Here is a 25054-nt window from a genome sequence, read left to right on the forward strand (position 1 = left end):
TGTTGTATCCTAAAATGCATATTATTTGTATCAATTTAAATTGATCTATCAATGAAAATTCATTTACAATTACAAATTTTAAGTGACTGATAAATAAAATGCTATGAGTTCAAATCAAAGCACTTGTGTCTGCGGATGACTGTCAAACAACATGTCAATCAACTACCCCGTCAGTGCCACATCGTCAGTCATGCATTTCTAACATCTACTTCTGCAAATCATGTATAAATAGGATGTGGATCCATCTGCAGTGGCCTCATCATCCTTACCTATGCATATCCCTGAGCAAGTGGCACACACATGATGAATGGGCTCATTAGCGCCACCTACAACAACTAATGGCTCATCATCCAATACAAGAGGGTGTGCTAACTGTGTCCCATGCTAGATGATTGCATCAGTCAATGTTGTAGCCGCCTGAAGAGTCTATAGCTCCATCGAGTCTTTCAGGTCTACTGGGACAGTCAAATGCACCATTGGTTTGGGTGCTAGGGGGTGACAACTCTCCTGGGCTACTTGCCTATGGGCTCCAAGTCTATCTTGGGCAGAGTTGACACCTCTACCATGGAATTCTCCAATGTCAAAATAATTAGGCAACACATTAAGGACAAAGTCACAGTATACTTTCTTCAAAAAATACAATGAAACCTCAAAATTATTACAAGGTGATTCATCAAAGACCATCCACCACCTCTACCAAAAAAGATTCTTCATCTGCACATTGGTACACCAATGTATGGGAAACCTCTTTGCATTAAGAGGTAATGACTCGCCAGCTTTAGGATCAACAAAAAGGGCACATATTTCTTGTTTACTAATGTTTTTGTTTTTCACAACCTCATATGATAACCCACTAGCATAATATTGACGACACCTATCCCTATAGTTTCCCCATTTTGTAATTTGAGTGGAAACTATAGTGGCACCACTAGCTAATGTTTTTAGGCTAGTGGCGAGGGATTTATGATGCTCAAGATTAGATGTTTTCAATTTATTAATTAGTGTAATTATTTTAGCTCTATTTTTCCCTGACTGATTAAGCAATTGCTCCTATGTATCAGGTGTACAGTAAAAAGGAGGAGCTGGAGGTGTATTCTGTGGGTTTTCTTTGGAGTTTTGAGGAGGTGCATCTTTTTTTTGTTGTTGTAGATTTTCAGAATCTGGTTTGTGTAACAAAAAATTAAAAAACCTAATCAAAATAAATGAATTTAAATTCAAAATGTAAAAAAAATTGAACAAATGTGAAAGAAAAACAAAAATCAAGAAAAACCAGCCTTGATCCATGGCATTTGGGTGACAAAAGAGGGAGCTTGTGCACGGTTTAGCGAGAAAAACCCCAAAATATCAACTCGCAGCTACATGAAAAAATAAGACACAGTCGGCCAAAAAAAATAATTTATTAACAAGTACCGCATACGTGTTGCTTTAGGACTTAGAACTGTGTATGGGGTTATGAGTCCTAAAGTAGTGTGTACATGGTCATTTTTTTAAAGGAACCCCGTACGCACTTTTGTCCCTTTAGGGTTGGGGATAATGAACCTTAATGCATATGGGGTGATTTGAATTTTAAGTACTGTGTTCGCGATGCCTCAGGTATTTTTAGGTGTGTATCCACTTTTTTGCACACCATCTTTGTGCACTTATCCCACTAGGAGGATAAATCCAACTAACACCTTCATGATCCTTTTTCTCTTGTCTAGAAGCCTTAGATATATCCCCTTTGATATGCTAGTCTCTCGCCATCTTACGATCATAGGCAGTACAAACAATGGTCTCCATTTTATCTGTATTAGAAGGTATGCTATTGATATTCTCCACCATTAGTCTATAGATTCTTTCAAACATAATATTCTCTAGAGCCTCCTTATTCCTGAATAATATATTATTTCATTCCTTCCACACTCCCCAGACAACATGGGGGAATTTAAAAGACCACAATCTTCTAATGGTGGGATTTAAAGAGGGGGCATTCCATTGGAAAAAAAAGGGTCTTCTAATAATCCAGGAAAAACCCAAGATAAATTCCAAAGAACAAGAAATATTCTCTAGATAGAAGCCACATACAGACAGAGGAGGAAGAGATGGTTTGTCAATTCCGTAGCTTCCTTGCATAAGTAACACTAGTTGGGGATCTGAAAGCCACACTTGCAAAGATTATCAACCATCAACACTTTATTCTAAAGCAAAATCCAAAAGAAGATATTGATCTTATGAATCAGTGTTTTATCCAAGCTTTAGGCCAAACAGGAGGAGGGACAGAAGAAAATGATAGCACAAAGACAGTCGAAGGCACCAAGAATTAGCCTGAGGGGTTTGGCCTCTAGACTAAAAGGTCCCTCTACTGACTCAACCCAGCCTTAATAGCCAACAAAGCGGATTGAATAGGAGCCAAGTCCATGTTGACCTAGAAAAGATCCACTCACCCACCATTCCTCTAGTAATCCTTGACCTGAATTCCATATAAAGTAATGCAGGTATCAACCCAACCCGAGAAGCTTTCATAATAATTTAAGGGCTCCTTCATAATCCATCTATCTTCCCGAAACCTAGCCTGATTCCCATCTCTAATACTCCAGCCTGTGCCCATCTCAATAATTTTCCTTCCTCTTACCATATCATTCCAGAGATCCAACTCACGAAGAAGAATAATGGACTCAAGAAAGGATTTAAGAGATCCATTATTGGCCAAAAATTTATTTTTAAGATCCCATTCCATTTACTATTAGAAGAAAAGGTTCTCCAGATTTTATTGCCGAGGAGAGCCCTATTCATTGTTCTAATTCTCCTAAGACTCACACCTCCAGATTCTTTAGGTCTACAGACCAAATCCTAACCAATAAGCGGCATTCTTTTCCTTTCCTCCAATCCAAACCAAAGAAAGTTTTTTTGAATTTTTTGAATGGTCTCCGCATATTTAGATGGGATTTTAAAGAGACTCAAAGCATTGATAGGGAGATTCTGGAGAGTATCTTTAAGAATTTGAGTCTTACTTGCTTGACTGAGAAGAGCCCCCTTTCGAACCAGCTAGTTTTTTACTGAATTTTTCAATTAGCGAATTCCAAAAGGAATCAAGGGGCTTAAGAGCCAAAGGCAGACCCAAAAAAATAGAGGGTAAAATTTCAATTCTGCATTCAAGAATTCTAGCCATTTTATTCTGCCTAGGCTCCGGAGTGTTCAAGAAAACTAAAGAGCTTTTATGTCCATTCACCATCAGACTAGAAGCCGACTCATAATCATGAAGGACCTTTTTCAAGTTCCTTTCTTCAACCACTATGGATCTCCCAATTAGAATGGTGTCATTCATGAACTGTTGATGGGTGCAAATCATACTGCTTGAGGATGGCTTCAAACCCATTAAGGAATCCTGATAGACCATCCTTTGTAGGTTTCTACCAAGGCATTATGTCATAATAGTAAAAAGAATAGGGGAAATGAGATCCCCCTGTCTTAGCCCTCTAAAGTTTTTAAAGAAATGTGAGGGAGAGCCATTCACTATGATAGAAATGGAAGTCGTAGAAATGAGTTGACCAATCAACTGGAGGACTCTATTGCTAAAGCCGAAAGCCTTCATAATTTTGAGTAGGAACTCCCAATCTACTCGATCGTAAGCTTTCAATATGTCCAATTTGAGCAAGAACCCCTCAGTTTTAGTCTCTGTGAAGAAATGGACATTTTCATGGACACTGAGGATGGAATCAAGGATCTGCCTTCCTGGAACGAACCCATTTTGTTGAGGAGAGATTAAGGAAGGCAAGATACTCAGCATTCTTGAGGTCAAAACCTTCGAAATGATTTTGTAAAAAGAATTACAGAGACTTATAGGCCTAAACGCTTCAAAGTTCGCATCTCTAGAGAATTTTGGGATAAGAACCAAGAATGTGGCATTTAGTTGCTTAAGAAGACATCTTGACCCAAAGAAATCTTTAACAACATCCACCACTTCATCAGCGACTATCTCCTAGAACCATTGAAAAGAGAACAAAGGAAACCCATCTAGCCCAAGAGCCTCATTGCCTTCAAAAGAGAAGACAATTATTTATGTAAATATGATTTCTTAAACATAAACTAAAATATTTAATATTTGCAGAACATAAATAATACCTTTCTTGTATTATTTTATAATTATTTCAAAAAACTCTAAAATGTAGTTAAGAAGAGACAATGCATATGGTAATCTTAGTTTTACATTATTTGGAAAACATCTATCTATATGTATATCATGTGTAGACAAGAAAAAATAGGCAAATTTTTGTTTTTTTGGAAATAATTGGATTGTATAGATGGTATTTTTATCTTTATATAGAAAAATACAACAATATGTCTAAACATACATCTAAACCAAAAATAAGAAGAGACCTATAGAAATATCATATCTGTCAAGTTCATTCTTAGCAATTATACTCCATCAATTGAGAAATGTATGTTTTTTTTTCTTAGTAAACAGTGGAAACCAAACATTCTATTAGATATTAAAAGCTTCATATAGAGTTTTAACACAAAAAAAAAAATATAGAGGGTCGGTTGACCGAATCACCCAATTACATGATAGTTCACAGTATGATGACCTATAATATCTAGATTAAGAAAAAACCAAAAGGACAATGGCAGAAAATAGTAAATGATACTACTAAGAGAAAAACATCAAAGACATCAATGCCTCATCCTCTTAGCTCATGAGAAGATGCTAGTGAACTCCTTTGAACACTTTCAATCACTTCTAAGAGTCGCTCCACCTACTCAAAGGTTAGCTCCTCCTCATCCTCATCTTTGTTAGAGGAATTCAAAATTCCTAGACCATCTTGGTATTCGTCATGCTTGTATTTCCATACCCATCCTTCATCTTCATTTACATCATCATCAAAATTGTATTTCCATAGCCATCCTTCATGCTTATAGTACTAGCATTTTCCTAGAAATAAGAAATGAACACCGACTTTCTTGCCTTGATCATCGTCTATTTTTAATTAGACATCTCAATGTAAATGAATGTAGTGGATGGGTCCTTTGAGGAAATTGTTGAAATAGGTGGAAAAGGGTAAACATCCTCAAAAGTACTAACACATGTGGTTGGCAAGGTGTAATAATTATCTTTTCTTGTTTTGGATCATCCTCATGTTGTACAAGACTCACATTTATATAAAGCCCCAATTGCCATGTAGAAACTCTTATCCAAGCTATTTCTTCCACCGCCTCTCCCATGGATGGCCTTTCTCTTTCTTTCACTCGCAAACATGCTCTTTCTCATATTTCCATATTCTCTATTTTCCTTTTGTCTTGCTAATTCATGACTTTACGTTCTAAAAATTTGATGCTCAAGATAATTGTCATTACGTGCAAATAGAAGATGGTAACAAAAAACACACATAGATCCTTGTATAGAGAACAAGGTTATACACCAAATCTTTTAACATGGCCCTTTTCTATAAATTGGTTGCTCTTCATAAAATCAAGATCCACTCCAAGGTGGTCAAATGCATTTCATCAGAAGGTCTTAAAGGAGAAAGACCAAAGTCTACTACTTTTGAGTGAATGTGTCATCTAACAAAATATTTAAATATTTTATGTTGTGATGGAAAATAAGTTGAGAAGCTTCAAGATGCATATATGATATTGCCTCTAGATAGTCTCAATGGTAATTTATGACCTTGTTTGTCATGATATTGGCCTCTCACTCAAGTGTATATTTTGATAAACTATCCCATTTGACATGAGTTCATTCACAAGAAATAGAAATTGAGTTTCCATGCAATAACCAAGTAATTTCACTACATTTCTTTGATTTATATGGGATAATTTCATTGATAGACTAATCCAAAATTGAATTATGTTTTTTAATTGCCAAAGGTGTACCATAAACAAGAACTCTTTTGTACATAGTTGTCAAGCCACCTTTCCCTAGTTACATTGAATAATTCTTGGAAGCTATTTATATCTCTATTTTAGAAAATATTCTCAAGTATTTTTCTCCTCCAATGCGAGCAATGCATTCCTGTAATAATAATATGTCATTCTATCAAAAAAAATCTTTCACATGTTTTAGTGATACCTCCTCAGACACCAAAATGGTCCACAAGCTCCTATAGAAACTACCAAAAATGAAGAAATAGACATTGATCTTGCATAAAGTTTAGAAGATTTTATTTACTATGATATTTCAATAAAAAGAAAAAGAATATAGATAAACATGCCTTCTATTCACTATGTTTCTAGATTTTGTAGATTTAAAATTAGACAAAAATAATAATTTAAATTTATCAAAGATGTATTTTATTTATTTAATTTCTATTACATAATAATTGACCTAAATATAGAGGTTTCATTTTGATCTACATAAACGATACAAGAAGACAATATTTTATAGAGGTTGTAGTCTATAAAACACAATAGTTCACTACATCACAAATAAGATAACTTATAAAACATGTAAAATCGCCATCTATGAAAATTTACCAAAATCACTAATAAACTAATTTAAAATCTACCTCTAGAAACTCCAACTCCATGCTCAACATTACTAATGTCATTTCGAGTTTCTTTCTTGAATCACTATCCAACATACCCCCCTTGATTCTAAATGGACTCACAAATTGAATCTTTTCAACTCACTATCCATTATTACCATCACTATTGTACTTGGTGTTACAGATCCAATCATTACACTTATTGTAAAAGTACCCATTTACTCATCTCTCTCACTCACAAGAGATCACAAATTTTTCCGCTCCTTTCTCTAATATAGAGAAGACTGATGACACTTCAATGTACTAATCATAACAAACAATTTATCAACCACTTGACTCAAACATTGAAACTTTATCTAACCACTATTTTCATTAACACATAGACATTTAGGTTTATACAACCTTTTGAACATACTTGTTACCCTTTTCCAATTGGATTCGTGAATCGATCCATAATTTATCTACATAAAAAATTTCTTAGATTGTCTATTCCACTCTCTATTAAAATGTGAACTTTTAGTGTGATTCATCAATGTACGAATTGCACAAGGGTGAATATCCCAACACTTCTCTTTTTTATGTCCTCCTTTGTGATAATGAGAATATTGTATCCACTATGTTCCTCGACTTTATTTGTAAGAACTTGTAACACTTGCAACATGTATGCTAACACTTCTCTTTTTTATGTCCTCCTTTGTGATAATGAGAATATTGTATCCACTACGTTCCTCGACTTTATTTGTAAGAACTTGTAACACTTGCAACATGATTGCTATTCCTCTTACCATATCCTAGGCTTTCATTCTTTGGCCTTATAGTTGTCTGAATGGGCTCTCAAATTCGTTACCCATATTTTCTCAAACCTTTGCCATAATAACCTATTTTCTTCATGATCTACAAGCCAACAAGTTCTCATTTTATTTTTTCAATACTTCTAGCTGTTTTTCCACATCTACATTCTTCTTCTTTACCTCATCAAATAATTTCAATTTTTCTTCCAAATCTTTACTTTTTGATTTAGCATCCTCCAACTCTTTTTCAAGAACCCTCAATTTCACATAAATATTCACATCTTTCTTTTCCAAAATTTAAAAAGTTTCTATCAATTGTGAATTACTATTTCTTAATTGCCACAATTTCTTCCTCCAAAATATCATTTTCACAAATTAAATTTGCATTTTCTTTCTTTACCTTTTTTATCAAAAAATTTCATTAAAAGAAAATTAAATTTACGTGACGTTGCAATTTATTGATTGCTTTACAAACTATTTTCTTTCTTCGTTGATTCCTATCTCAAACTAGCAACTTCTTATATGCAGCACTCTACATCTTCATGCTGAATTTTAACAAACATTCAAAAAAACTTTTTAAGAGATACAATCATTTCTTGAACAACAACAGATTCAGAAATCTTCAACTTTGCACACTTTTCATCCAACAACCTCATTGTCTTCATTCTTCATCTTTTGACTTTTTGTCAACCTTCAATGATTTAACCCAACAAATACGATCGATTCAACTTTGATACCAATTTGTAAATTTAAAATCAGACAAAGAACACAAATTATATTTAAACATTAATATATTTTTATTTATTCAATTTCTATTATATCATAATTGAGCTAAATGTAAAAGTTACAATCTGAACTTCATAAACAATGAAAGAAGGTTGTATTTTATAGAGGTTGCAACCTCTAAAATACAATAATTTGTCTAATCACAAATTAAGAAACTTCTTAAACATGAAAATTATCATTAAAATATTTTTAAAAACCACTATAAAACTAATTTAGAATCTATCTCTAGAAACTTCAACTACATGCTCCTTTTCTAGTTTCAAGCTTACATGCTCCTTTCTAGTTTCAAGCTTACATGCTCCTTTCTAGTTTCAAGCTTGCATCACTATCCAATAGATTTGAGGTTGCTTTTAGAATTGTGGGGATACACATTTTGTCGCATTGCTAGCCATCTCCCATATATGCATTTGCACATGAACAATTGTAGGATCCTCCCAGATTATGGCATATTCCTCCTTCGTCCGCTCCAACGCACATATTCAACTCTTTATCACTGCATTCGTCTATGTCTGAACAAGCATCATCACTATGATTAGGATCCTTGAAAATTTCAAGAGCAATGATTATAAGACGTAAAATATGATATTAATACTGGTTCCAATTAAGAAAAATGTGGATATAATACCTGTGCAGTCGGTGCCATTAGGGCAACCATTTCCTTGATACCCAGGAAGGCATCTGCATACGTGCCCTTCCTTTGAAGAGGAGCCAATGCATTCTGCGTTGATAGAGCAAGAATAATTGGCAGTTGATCTAGCCATGGAGCAACTCTGAAGACCGATTCCCCAGTTAAGGCGGAGACCATAATAAGCTTTTCTCCCTCCTCCCCAAAAGAGACTTGTTTCATTGTCGACTACTGTGAAGGTGGAGGGGTCCAATATGGTGGAGAAGGCACACTTGTTATCGAAATTGTTGGTAGTAGAATTTCGCAAACCAAACACACCTCCACCACTAAAATTGAACCATTTCAAATTATCTGGAACACTAACTTCACAACAGCCATAGCGGCAGTATTGTGGATCACTTTGTTCTCTACAAAGTGATGTGCATTTACCATTGCCCAAATTCCCATATGTGTAAGTACCGAAGGTGTTGCAGCCAATAACCACGAATTTATTAGACATGGAAATGGTGAAAGGTCCACCATTATGCGGTTGAAAGAAGCTTGACGCACTGCTGTTTAACTTACACGACTGAACTTTCAGAGAAGTCGAATTTATGATGAGGTAACCTGTATAATCAATCTTCATAACCTTGTAAATTCCCGAGGTTGGAGATATTTGTCACTATTACCTAGAAACGCCTCAAATAATGGAGCCATCATCCCAGTAGAATTGTCCTTCTTACATATGATCTGAAAACCAGGGTAGCCACATTGAGAATTGTTAATCCAAAACGGGTAACTCACATTCACAGACCCACAGATTTCAGGATCACATTTTGCAGCAGCAAATCCCATCAAACAGATACAAATTGAAAATCGAAAAACAATCTCCCAGTGCATTTCCATTTGCCAAAACGCTTTCCTTTCCCTAAAATGAATTGGTACTAACTAGTACAGGAAAACCAAGCTGCTACACAATTGTATCAACAAAAGAAACTATGGTAAGAAACTAAAGGCTGTGGGAGCTAAATAGCAGGTTTCATGGTTGACTGGAGTTAAATATGTGCAGAGACTCGTTCGTGTTTTGTGGTCTTTATCAAATTCCTTGTGTTTTAGACTAGACCTATTCTAAGAATCATTGCACGCGGTCCAAAAATTTGGAAATAATTAATTGAGATATTTAACAAAAAATCTATTTAACCCTATAAATCTCATACGATCATAGTCTTGACGAAGTCCTTTATAATTGTTTTTGCTATCATTGACAACGTCTTCTGACCTTGGAAAGATACCGGAAGTGTCAACGTGTACTATCATGGACGTTAATTAATATAAACACGCAGTAAATTTTAATTTTTTTCCTTATATAATATCGTTAGATACTCAATTTTTCTTTTTAAGTCTTTAATGAAATATTTTAATAAGACTACATAATGACCTTTCACATCGTTTATTAATGTGGATTCTTTTATATAACATATTTTCATCCTCATTTTCTTTTAATGAACCATATATCTATCTTATCTAGACATGTTCCTTGCATGACGTATCTTGAGATCTCTCCAACAAAGTGAAATTTTTATATTCGTTTTATCTTGAGATCTCTCTAGACTTAAATTTCATTCTATTAAGGAGGATAATGGTTGTAGAGATATAAATTTTATACGTTTTCAATATTCTAGGGCTTAGGTAATTATTATATTTATTTTAAGAGATATTTTAATGCTTAATATATTCAGATGTATTAAATTATTCAAAATAGAAAGAAAAGTTATGATCACTTTCAATTATGATTCTTATTATTGTGTGAATAATCTTTGACATGTTTTAAGTTGTATCTAAGTCTATTGATTATAAAATATTGTGCAATTTATGTGGAAGAGAAGTAATTAAAAATGATCCAATGAATGTCTTATTAGATATTCACTTGGATTAGTTTTCATTTGAGTGTTTCTTTTTGGCATTCTTTTTCCCTTTTCATGTATAAAGTGAAGTTGTAAGAGTTTATTGAAAATTTTAAAAGCAACTAAACTTATAATACTCGAGGTTATTCTATGCATCAAGTCAAATGCTTGTCTGCTTCTTATGCCTTATATTCATCTGCTTATGGATTTGAAGTGAGAACAAGTCTAAATAACCATAATTTTGATCATGCCAACAAGGAAATTAATTTCATCATACCTTGCATTGTAATAAATAATTCAAAGTAGTATCAACTTTGTACAATCATATTTTTTCTTGCTTTGTAAATAAAGAAGGAAACAACTCTTATGGTGTGTGACCAATATACTTGTTACATAGTCTATTATAGTTGCCAACTTGCATTTACTAGTAGATTTACTAGTTGTTGCTTCATGAAAGAGAAGATCTCATGCTCCAAAATCCTTGTCTCCTCATCAAATGGTTGCTTAACAACAAAAACCACCTAGGAATTTTATAGTAAGAACAAATCTCTCTATACTATTCCTTGAGTAATATCTAAACATATCTAGGTAGATAAATAAAGGCTATGCAATATTTTACCAATGAAGACCATGTGATGGTAGCTAAAAATATATAAGATGATTCTAATATGTACAATGCAAAAAAAATATAGAGTATAATTTAGTTCTCAAATTACTTATCACTTCCCTTAGAGGAAAGGCACTTGATTGGTAATAGTTAATTTTTTTGTGTATATGAGGGTGAACTCACAAAGTTGGTTCCCACTTTTGCCAATGAAGGAATTTGGCGAAAGTGGGGAGTTTATTTTTTGAGGGGTTTGAGTGAAATAGGCCTGTTCGATCGAACTACCCCTCCAAGTTCAAGCGAACCGGCTTGCGGTCGTGGGTTCGCTCGAACCACTGGTGGATTTTTTGGTTCGAGCGAACCCACCAAAATATTAATACAGGCCAAAATTAAGCCCGTGGGTTCGAGCGAATGGGGGTTCGCTTGAACCCTTTATGGTTCAATCGAACCCAATTCGATCAAATCATTGTTCATTCGAACCGTGTTGTTATGAGGTTTCTCCCAAAAAATTTCAGAGTTCTGAAAAATTTATGACTTCAGAGCTCTGGTTCAAAGAATGAATGAAATAATCTTGATAACACAAAAATATTAGATGATAGTACTCGGAGCAAGGTTTCCAACGAGTATAATTTTGTTATATTTTGAATTTATTATGTTCTTGTTTTTTTAATTTTATGGAAAATTGGTTTTTCATCGAACATGAACTTCTCTATTCAACGCATTGGGAAAAATAAGAAACTAATTCAAAAAAATTCTGAAAAATATCTAAGCCCCAGGTATTGATGTCTTCTTTCTAACAAAAAAAAAATGAATTTCGATATATATAGAGCAAGTTATGTGTTCAAACTTAAACCTATGTCTGAATTATAACTGGTCGGACTTCAAAACTTTATAAAATGAAAGAATTGAGTTTTTATCATTTATAGCAAACAAGTTATGCATTTCGGAAGGCACATCACTCTTAAAAAATGTAGTTTGTTGTAAAAACTACTTTTTGAGGGAGATGGGAATTTTTTTTAAAAATCCTTCAAAAAAATTTGAAAAAACTATATATAGAATCTACAAACAAAATTCTACAAATCACTAATTTACATCATCTTCAAATTTTTAATAGTTTAAAAGTTATAGTTCTCGGAAGTTGAAGATTATTTTAAAATGTTCATCTCAGTGTCAAAAAGTGGGAACCATTATTGTGAGTTCACCCATGATTGTAAAGTCCCTAAACCTACGGATAAGGGTTTCTAAGTCACCCTCTTTCATTGGGTAGGTTTTTAGACTTTCTCATATTATCATGCCTTCATTTTATTCTCTATATCTTGCAAACCCTATTAGACTTCTTGCATTGGATATCTTTGAAGTGAAATACTTATTCCCACTAAAATTAGGCATTTATGAAGCTTGATCTTTGTTGTCTTGACACTTTGTTTATCTAACCTCATGAACCATTGCATCCCATAAATATTTCCAACCTTACTTTTCATTAATAAATTCTTTACTTTAGACCTTCAAAGTATATAATATAAGATTACTAAAATATAATACATCCAAACAATAATCCAACTCTATATTCAATAATAGCACTTACCATTGCATCTTTGAAGTATACATTTCCTTAAACCCTTACTTTTAGACATTCCTTTTCTATTACAACTATTGATTGAAAAAGTTATTTCACTTATAACCATGATCAACTAGAGAAACTGTTAATGCCCCCAAATTTGAATATGATCAAATGGTGAAAGACTTTCAAATGTCTCTCAATACATATGATCCCATGCTAGGCCTTTAACATCTATATAAGACGGTTGGCTTCATTAGTTTGGATAATCTTTTTTCAGGTATATTAAAAAAACATAATCTTTGCTTGATAATAAAGAATGATCCTAATCCTTATAATTTCATTCATGATGAGGTGAAATGGATTTCCCCTTTTAATACTATGATTACTTCAACAACACCATCGCTTATCAATGATGCTTCTCTAGCAAGGAATTCGAATACAATAGACTTTACACCATCCTTCAATGGATATAATATCCCTCAATATAAGAATGAATCCTTGAAGGAGCCTTTGTTGTCTTTTATCCAAGATTCTTCTAAACCAATTCCCACCTCCCCTTCTAACACATGTCTTGATAATGATGGGGGCTCTTTAGATTTTGATACTAAGAATGAACCCTCTCCTCTAGAAATTTCTACATATACACATGGATATAATGGACATGGTTTAGGATGTGTTCAACAAATTTTTGATGATCATACGAAATCTAGATCACACTATTCTAAAGAAGGTATAGGTTTCCAACCTCTTCCTTTGTCAACATCCCCTTGTCCATTGTCTAGTTAATTCACATTTTCTAATTTCAATATGGAATTACAACAAGATTTTATTTTGTCTAACATCCTTCATGCTAATTTAGTTTCTCTTCTTCTGCATAATTAATGAAGAAGGGAACATAGACAACATCTTGGAAATTCTACTTTTTGCAAGTATCATCAAATCCATGGTCATTCTACTAATGAATGCCAAGATTTGAGAACTAAAATACAACAATCTATTGATTTAGGTAAAATCAAAGTAACATGTGATAATGAATTGCATATTTTTTATCATTATTTCAAATAACATTCAATTTCCTACTATGTTGCTCCTCACTATGTCACATTGTTAGCTTACCTATAGGGGGCTCATTATCATTCATGGTGGTACAATTCCAAGTACAATCATAGTTAGCGAGAAACATTTAATAGTATATTTATTCTTGTCTCTATGTTTGGGAAGAAAGAAAAAATTTCAAGTTCTCTTTCTTCTATCAAAGGATTCACCTTTTTCTTTATGAGTTGCATTTTTTATACCATGATGTCCTTTCTTGCATAGAATTATCCTTCATGCAATTACATGTGTGTTCCTTGTTTGAAACGATATATCTCATATGAATAAATATCTCCTTGAAGGTTATGTAATCCTTCTCATTGTCCCTATACTTAGGGGCATTGATTCTCTTGTCCTTTCTAAGGGTCCACTTTTCCTTTGTTGAGTGGTGCTTTCGTACAATTCAATGTTTTTCCTTGTGTGAAGTTGTTAGTTTTCTCAAGTATTCTATCTTATGCATGGGATGTGTATCCCTGACTAAAACTTCTTCTATATTTGGAAAATTTATCATAAAAAAACCCTTGACTTTGGGTCAAAAGTGTGTCATCCTTCATCAAGAATATATTTACCTAGCAATAGGAGGACGCTAGGTATTATTTTTCTCCTTCCTTTCTTTTGGTAGAAAATGTTATTTTTTTTTAAATATCCTCTTGAAGGTAGATGTCTTTTGAGAAAAGATCACTTCTCCTCCAAGGATTCCTTTTACACTTATTGTAAGATATCTATTATTCAAATATCTTATCATTGCTTGTAAGAGTATTGTCACTTTAGATTGGATATATGAACATTGTGGCATAAAATAGTATCTCCTTGGTGATGAAGGTGTCTCTCCTTGTTTCTAGTTTCCTTAAGACATCAACATAGGGCTATGTTGACATCTTAAGGTAAGACATGCATATCAACCTCTTTGTATGATATTGTACTATAATTTTGCATGTCTTAAAAGAGGTGTTCATTCTCAAAAGTAGAGAAAATAAAATCTTACATGAGATTCTTCATGCCCAAAACCATATGAAATAAGAAAATTTCATACACAGTAGGACGAGTGGAACTAGCCGAACATAGCTAGACTATTCCTACTCTCCTCCCTAGCATGGATCACCTAGAAAAATATGACTAGATTGTGATATCCATGATCCTCTCTTTTCTTCTCATCATGAGATCATAACTTCTCCATTTTTTAGTTCATGATTTGATGTGTGATCTTGATCTTTATATGTGATCGCTTGTATTCTTGAGATGACATTTCAAGAATGATATTAGTGCTTGAGGCATTTTGATTATTGTGGTCTCTTAGAATAGTTAACTTGATGTCTATTTTTTAGTGCTAACCCCTTGTGTTGTGTGTCCTTGCTTGGTTCCTCAATAGTATTGATGTCTTATCTCCTTGTGCTCTCACTCCTAATTTCTCCTCTCTTATTTTCATCTACTTTACCACAATTATTTTCACAAGCTCATACCCCCATTAAAGTGGGTACTAAATTTAGCATTGTAAATTGTCACTGGTCCAATTTAGACCTCATTGATGCACGTCATCGTGAAAAACCAAACAAGAACCCCAAATAAACCATGGAGTCCCAAAACTAGGGTTCTCAATGGCCCAAAACAATCATCAATATGCAACCTTGATAGGTGTGATGCATCTATCAAGATTACTATCAACCAACCAATCCAATATAAAATCCATCATATATTAGTTTCAAATAAACTCCTTCAATATCAACATAAACATCATCATTTCCAAGCAACAAATAACTCAACACCTTTGAAGCTATCCTCAAGGCTAACTCTTAACAAAATGTTATCAATACAACAACTCAAAAAGAAACAACTTACCATTTACCTTCAAGAATTACCACATCTTACCACAACAATATTTTATTCCCCAAGAGTCCTTTCACAACATCTCCACATGCTCATTGACTGTCACGAACAACAACATTAGACCATTGGTGAAAACAAAAATATCCAACCATAAGAAAATAAAAGACACATCATGCTCTTTGTTATTGGATCATAACCAACTTTATAGGTCTCATAAAGTGCCCTTTGTTCACCATCTCCAAGTTTATGCAATCATCAACCTGTCCCTTCATTGTAGACTATCATTTCATGATAGCTTGAACTATGAATCACATAATATCAGTTTCGAACCTTCAAATATAATATAATTTTCACCAAATAAAATATTTCATATCATTTTATAACCCTTTAAACATTAATCAAGATCCAAACAATGCATTATATTGTCCTAGTTATGACAGTTTGATAGACCAGTACTCTATTACTAGTAACTTGCAAACCTAAACACATCTAAAAGACCGCTTCAATGAGAATGTATCAAAAGAGGTTTCTAAACATATTTCCAAAAATCATCAAGATCCAACATTGAAATTAAGATTTATTGCCTCTGTACCGAGACCAATTTTACTATCATAAAAAGTTTAGAAAAGTCCATCGTTTATGCCATTATTGCATCAAATATATCATACATAATGAAATAATTTGAATAACAAACAAATCCATATGAAATTAAATCCCATTTTCTAATGAAATCCAGAAAATGATGAGTTTTGAACAGTTAAAAATAAAATTATAATCAAACCTTTCCCTACAACCCTGTTAACAACGGTTTTGAGATAGTTTTAAGAACACATGCTCAAACTCTCTCCATTCATCACTACCAATGCTCAAACATCTTTCAAAACAAATTTAACTCACTAGACTAACATTCCAAATAGGCTTTGTTTTCCATTCAATCCATTAACCCAAGCAAATATGCATTGAAATAGAGAACAATGTGACTGATAACAAGGAACAGTTTCAAGTTTTCCTAAAACAATCTCTTTATTTCTTTGAATATGATTACAAAAAATTTACAAATGATCATTACCATACTCCTCTTCCTTCCTTACTCCTTATACAATCAACTTATGGGTGATCTTCCTTCCTTATGACATGAAAGAATTGATCACTATCACCCTGTCTACAGACTATGTGTGACAGTTAGAGGTTTACATGCAACATATTTTGTAAATCCTCCCTCCAACTATCCACCATTCTCAAGTTTGACCATACAATGGTTTTTATAGCCTTCGCAAATCAACTTAACATTTATCAATTGGTTATGGCCATACAACTTCCATTCCTTGGCTTGTTGCAACTTTTAGCAACTTTCAAGATTCCTTTTACTACTTTTTTAACAATTTATACATTTTTGGACTTAAGACTTTGAAAAAATTAAAAACACCTTCAAATGGACCTAATGACACATTTTACACCATTTTGTGCCCTTATATGGTCTTTTTAGACCATTTGACTCTTTTGATCAATCTAGGTCCTTACTAGGACATCTTGACAACTTTTACAAGATTGCATTACATATTGATTCCCCATTGTTATACATGAGTCACATGACATAATAGTACATTATAATGACCCTTTGGACTCAAAATAAAATAATATCTCATAGGACTCTCCTAGTGCTTAGGCCCCTCTACACCATTCTCTTGACCTTGAAAATTTTCCAAGTCCCTTGGAAACATGTGTACAGTGACCTGCAAGAAAAAAATTGAGTAAAATTTTCACCTTAGTCTTCATATTTATCTTTTTATGCCCCTGTCATCTTCTTTATGTTTCTGCTTCCTTCTCAAACAATCTCTTTGTGACTCCTACCAATGGATTTTGTAGTGGCTACCATCCAAGTTCTTTTACCAAACATATGTGCACCTCTCCATGTTGCATGACCTCACCAACAACCTTTGTGCCTCACCTAGGAGTTCTCCTCTTTGCCTCTCTTCCTAGTCTCTTGGCAACCAATGGACCATGCTGATGAGAGCCAAATATGTCCCATTTTATGCCATATGTCAGCCAATTTCATGCACCTTCATACCCATTTTCACCTACCATGTCTATTGCATTTTCACACCATTTTATTATTTATGTTGCATATGGTTAAATATTAATAAGTGATATTTAATGTTGTTTTGAGGTAAAGTATGGAAACTAATTATTGATTGCTTTTGCTAATAAGTGTTGTTATATGCCTTGGAAGGTATAATTTATACCATGCATATTTAAGGGTGCAGATCTTCCTGTCATTTTGTAGTCAGGAATTGATGTGTATTAATTTGTGACCAACAAGTTCTTTCTGCTTCCAAGATGGTAGTGGTTATAATTACTCATGCTGACTACATGCACTATTAGCTTCTTTCTATGATCTTTTATTGTTACAAGACTATTATCAATGCCTCTGCCAACTCAGCCAAATCATGTTGAAATAGTTACAAGCTTCATCACTACCAAATCCCATGTTATTTGGAAGCTTATGTTTGTTGAAGATAACCGAAAACCTTTCACACTATTCTTATTTTTTGTTGTGACAAGATCATTTTTAATTATGTTATACCAAAGATGGATCCAACACAACATGTACCACTGTGTCTTATAGTAAGGACAAACCCACAAGATGGAAATGTGCTTACTTCAACCACAGATCATCCCATTCGCTATTCTTGTTTTCTGTTATAGCAAATTGGGTTCAATGGTTTTTTTCACATGGAGAATAACATGTGGAGGATGCAATTTGTTGAGGAAATCGCAAATGTTAATTTAGAAAATGGACATATTTAGTAGTTGGAGAAAACTGCAAATTTCTCTATTAGCATATGCACACTCCAATGAGACATTGTAGGTGATTGAAGGTTTTGTCATTGATGGCAATCTTACAATCCTATGGAACCAGCAAGGCATTACACCGGCACTAGCAAGATCAAACTCTACACCAGCAGTGAAAGGAAGCATACCAGCACAGAGGCCGACAGGATTTTTGTTTTAATATATGTTGTTTATTATTGTAAAATCTTTAGAAGCCGACTTGGCAACATTGTAAAATGACTCATATATATAAGAGATCATTGTAGGACATTTTTAAGAGAGATGAAAGAATGTAATTAGGCAAAATTAGGCAGACCTATTATGCGAATTATAGGTTAAAGGTTTATGTAAGAAGCAGAGTAGAAACCGATACTAGATCTGGCATTATAGATGCTATTCTGAAGCAGTACAAGACACTGGATTTATATAATCCATATTGTAAGTAAGTGAGACTTCCCATTGAGCAGTGAGCTCTAGGCACTTGGCCTTCCTGCATGTGCAGGCCCCTCTTGTAGCAGTAATATTCTCTTATTGGCCAGTAAGTGAATATTGTGGGTCACGAATCCCACCGAGGTTTTTCCCACACCGGATTTCCTTGTTAAAATATTGTGTTATGGTGTGTTTTTCATGTGGTTTCTTTTATCTCTGTTTATTGCATTATTTATTGCTTACTAGTACACTATTTTAATAAGTTCTACATGTTTTAATTTAAGAAATTCAACTCACCGGTTAGATACTGATTCACCCCCCACCCCTCTCAGTATCTGTGGGAATCCTAACAATTAGTATCAAAGCTTGGTCCTCTATTTTCAGAAGCCTAACAACTTGAGGAAGATCTTGACACCGGTAGAGATGGAAAATTTGATGAAGCAACTAGAAGCAGCTCTCTCAGACTATGATACAGAGAAATTTAAAAACATCAAACTTGAAGATGATCTAAAGGCAACTCAGGATATCATTCAGGCACTTCAAGAAAATTTTACCATTGCAAGAAACAAGAGAAGAGAACTATGTGAAAAGATGCAAAATGAGAATGATGAAAAGGAATAACTTAATGATCAGATAAGCAAGCTGAAACAAGAGAACATGACAATGAAGAATGAGATGCAAGACATGACCATGAGATTTTGTAAAGAAAATGAAGATAGGAAGAAGAATGAAGAAGAGTTGACTAGAAGACTAAATGATGTAGCAAATGAGAACACAAGACTTAGCTATGAGAATGACTTGTTGAAGATAGATCTGATGCATACACAGAATGACTCAAATGAACTGAGGAGGCAGAAAGAGATCTTACAAAGAGAACTGGATATTGCAAATCAACACAAAGAAAAATTCAAGAAAAGCTCAAAAGAACTTGGTGACTTATTGAAGATTCAGAAACCTAATGGTGACACTTGTGGAATTGGCTTTGAGGCAGGAGAAAGCTCTGGTATTGCAAACACTCAGGATCATAGCGAACTGGTAAGGGAACCTAATGCTTATAAATTCAATGGAAAATGCTTTAACTGTAATAAGTATGGTCATAGAGCAAATCAATGTAGATCTAGAAATTATCAAAACATCAACACACCCACAGGTCAACGTTCAAAATGCAACAAAGTTGGTCATAACTCTAAAAATTGCAGAATGAATGTGAGATGTTATGTTTGTGGAAGATTTAGACACCTATCTAATCAATGTAGAACACATACCAGCATAGGTTATGGTAAAGCTATTCAGAAGAATAATGTGACTTTCTATGCATGTAACAAGATTGGACATATTGCAAAATTCTGTAGAAGTAAAGGATCACCGGTAAACAACAAGAGTTCTAGTTTGAAAGGAAAAGAAAAGGTTGAAGAGGTTAAGAAAGAATTTTCAAAACAATGGATTAGAAACTCAAACCTAAATAATGTTGGGAATACTCCTCCACCGGTAGAACCAATCAACACTCCATCGGCAGGACAAAATAGTGCTCCACCGGCAGGAAGCTCTTCATCAAATTGAAGAAAATTTTCTTGAGGGTTTGTCAATCAAATGAGACATATGCTATTATTCCCTCGTTTAATGATGAGAAGTTGAAAATTACTTCTATACCGGCAGACAATGTTAAGTGACTACTTAACCGACATGCATTAAATGTGGTAGATGGCAAATAAACATTATAAATTTGTGTTTTTGGCTCCATTTCACTTCATCGAGATTTCAAACATTCGAAGAGTGCAAAATTTCCAGAGCTGAGGCATTTCAAGCAAAGAGGCAAAGCACTTCAGCAATCAATCCATCCAAAGGTAGAAAAAGGTATTTATCATCATGGCATCCTCCTCTGCACCTAAATTCATAGCAAACCCTATTGTAGTCGAGGTTATAAAACACCCTAGGCTCATATTTCAGCTAGTTCATGAGATAGTTAAGAAAGATGACAATGTAGTGCATTTTCCCAAATTCCAAAAGGAGTTGTTTTTGCAGAAGATCCCAGAATGTACATCCATTACAACATAGAGGAATTAGGAGATGAAGAAATCAAAAGCATGTATAAAACTGTTATATGTGATAATTCCAAAAATGTAAAACCTGAACATAAAATTATTGAAACCCTAGGATTCATTGAAATCCTCTGCATTCCAGAATTTCCCAAGGAAGTGATTAGGATAGTTTTGAGCAGGGTACATGGTTCATTCTTTTGGCTTGATTCAGTTCACAAAATTACCAAGGAAGCTGTGAAAGCTGTAATAGGGTTACCTTCCACCGGTAACAAACCAAACAAGACAAAGAAGGTCTCAAATGACCTAGTAATAAACTTAACTGGTGCAACATCTGACAAAAGGTCCTTGAGAGTTAATGATGTAACTGACACAAATGTGAGATTCATCAGCATGATTTTAGGGTACAAAGCAACTCATGCAAACAGACTTAACTCAGTTTCCAGTTTGTGCATAAAGAGTGCTTATGACATGGTTAAGGACAATGTCAAAATTGATGTATGTGAATGGTTAAAAGATGAGTTGATTGATAATTTAGGTAAAATCAAGAAGGATAAGAAAGGGACTTTTAGGTTTGGTAATCTACTTGTATGCTTGATGCTACATATAACCAAACAGGTTCCCGATATAGGCAACAAGAACCTTGGATTTGATATACCGGTAGGGAAATAGTTAACAGACCTATTCAACAAAATGGGTGAAAATAAGGAAAAGAACATCACTGAGTATTTTCAAGCACTAAAGGATAGGATGAACAAAAGAATTAGACTTTCACAGAAAATTGTAAACAAATACAAGGATGATATATGTTTTGTGATAAAAAAGGATGAGATCTGGATGGAAGCAGTCATCCCAAGAACAATTTGGGTTACAGAGGTGGGTTATGAGACCAATGATCATATCATTGAGACATATGCAAAAGCCCTTCTTGAAGCACCTAGGGAACCAAAGGAAGAAGTATTTGGTAGTGTTGAGACCATAGAAAGCCAAATTCAATCTAAGAAGAGAGTAAAAAGGGTTGAAGCGACTGTGAGAAGAGGCTCAAGGTAGGCTAAGGCTATCAAAGAAGATGTACTGAAACAAACCGGCATCACTTAGGATGAGTTAGTAACATTACAAACTGAAACTCACCTATCACTGGTAGCTACTTCTTCATAGAATGACATGCCAGCAACATTCAAAAGAGTTGTAAGGAAAAGGGATCCTTCATCAACATCCACACCCTTGCCTAGAAGAACTAGACAAAAACAACAGGCAGTGAGGTCTTTGGTCAAGAAAACAACACCAAAGAAAAAGCTAACACCAAAGAAGAAGAGGACTAAACAAAACATTGCCCCTCTTGACAAATTACTGAATGATATCATAGAAGAAGGAAAACTCAAGAACATAGAAAAGGTATATGATACACTATCAGTAGATAAGAAAGAACGAGTTGAAAATAGTGTCATTTTACACCTGGACATCTATAAAAATTTCTTAATGGAAGTGGTAGACAAACTACCAGATGAACTGTTCAAGAGATTGGAAGCAAGAACACACGCTGTTGAAGAGCTTGATAAGAAAATTAAAATTGAGAAACTACTTGCTGTTTACCCAGTAAACTCACCAAAAGAGATAGATGACTTAATTGCAGAAGCCAACTGGTCAGTATTCTCTACTACACACTGGCATATTGGATTAATGGTTGGAAGAGTAAATGAGATAATAGAGGAAATAGAAAATGCATGGGATATATTCCTTGTTGAAAAGGAAAAATAGGAAGAATATAGAAACCCCAAACCAATAAAAGTCTATCAGAAGGGCAAGGACAAGGGAAAAGGAAAGGTTGGTGGACCTCCCAGCATCAAAGTAAAAGATAACTTACTCCCACTGCCTCTGATTACTCCACCGATAACAACAACTAAAGATCAACCGACAAATGAAAGTATGGATATAGAGGATACAAATCCTAATCCTGAATTTTTATACACAGTTGATCTTGATACACAAAAGGTCAACATTATGATAGACAAGGATACAACTGGTAAGACAGACATGGCTAGTGAGCCACCGGTAACTGACAAGATTGATAATACTGACGAAAAAGTGGAAAATGATAGCAAAAGGCAACAGGAAGAGACTTAGACAGAGACTGAAACAGATCACCAGACAGAGAGACAAGCAGAGCAACAGGCTCCGGAACAGGAACAAGTTCATGTGGAAACAGTGCTACCGGCAAGAGGAAAAGAAAAAAAACCATTGCTTAAGGAAATGGAAAGACAGACAGACCTACCAGAGGTCACTACCAACTTGGTTACTTCCTCCATTGGTAGAATTTAGAATGTTGGTTCCTCCTCAGCAGGTTACAAATCAACAAATGTAACTGAAGTTCTTTTGGACTCCATCAAAAGGATAACAGATTGTAGTTCACAGACTTATAAAGCTATAGATGACACAATCCCAATTTTGAAGATGATAGCTCCAAACTGCAACATAGACAATAAGGATTCTTTAAGCCAACTTGACACTTTGGGTAAATACATCACTGAGGACACAGTAACAATTGAGCAATTCAAGGAAGAGGCATTCAAGGATAAGTTGGAAATTGAAAAGCAAAAATTCTTTTAAGATCAAATAAAGAAGTGTACTAGGGAATTTGACACACTTCTACCAGAACTGTGCAACTCACTGAAGGAATTCAAAACTTTGTATAGAGACATTTGCAAGACAAACCTTCTAACAGCTGACATAGATAAGAAAATGAGCAAGGTATGGGATGAAATAAATAAACTTGCTAACAATTTTGTTAACTCTCCTGATACATTATCAATTTTTGAACAAAGGATAACAAGTTTTGAGGAAGAATTACTTAAGTTAGAAAGAGAAAAGGAGAGAATAGTAAATAAGGAGAAGATTATGAGACTAAGACTGAGTCCAAGACTGGACTATCTAGCACCTTTGCGGAAGGAAATATCTAAGGCACTAATACAAGGACAGAGAACACTGTCAGAGCATATGCAGCACTTCACCAGTATAGTTCAAAGAATAGAGGCAGCAATAAAAGAGAGTAAGAAGTTTATGGAAAGTATAAACTTGATTTTGGTGGATCTTTTTCAAATTGTAACCACCCAGTTACAAGGTTGAGACAGAAAACTACAACTCTATTGACACCTTGGCAACCTTTGTCATTGATGCCAAAGGGGGAGTAGTAGTATGAGAAAACAACCAGTAGAAGACTTATCTACTTAGGGGGAGCTTATATATTTTTGGTAACACATTTTTGGAAACAGTTTTTGGATTACAAGTTTCGAATACACTTGTGAAATTTTCTCATGAGTGTTGCCATCAATGCCCAAGGGGGAGATTGTTGGCATATGCACACTCCAATGAGACATTGTAGGTGATTGAAGGTTTTGTCATTGATGGCAATCTTACAATCCTATGGCACCGGCAAGGCATTACACCCGCACTAGCAAGATCAAACTCTACACTGACACTCAAACCACCGGCATCGGCAGTGAAAGGAAGCATACCAACATAGAGGCCGATAGGATTTTTGTTTTAATATATTTTGTTTTTTATTGTAAAATCTTTAGAAGCCGACTTGGCAACATTGTAAAATGACTCATATATATAAGAGATCATTGTAGGACATTTGTAAGAGAGATGAAAGAATGTAATTAGGCGAAATTAGGCAAACCTATTATGCGAATTATAGGTTAAAGGTTTATGTAAGAAGCAGAGTAGAAGCCGGTACTAGATCTGGCATTATAGATGCTATTCTAAAGGAGTACAAGACACTGGATTTATATAATCCATATTGTAAGTCAGTGAGACTTCCCATTGAGCAGTGAGCTCTAGGCACTTGGCCTTCCTACATTTGCAGGCCCCTCTTGTAGCAGTAATATTCTCTTATTGGCCAGTAAGTGAATATTGTGGGTCACAAATCCCACCGAGGTTTTTCCCACACTGGGTTTCCTCGTTAAAATATTGTGTTATGGTGTTTTTTTCATGTGGTTGCTTTTATCTCTATTTATTGCATTATTTCTTGCTTACCAGTACACTATTTTAATAAGTTCTACATGTTTTAAGTTAAGAAATTGAACTCATCGGTTAGATACTGATTCACCCCCCCCTCTTAGTATCTGTGG

Source organism: Cryptomeria japonica, chromosome 5, assembly GCF_030272615.1.
Source record: "Cryptomeria japonica chromosome 5, Sugi_1.0, whole genome shotgun sequence".
NCBI classification, from domain to species: Eukaryota; Viridiplantae; Streptophyta; class Pinopsida; order Cupressales; family Cupressaceae; genus Cryptomeria; species Cryptomeria japonica.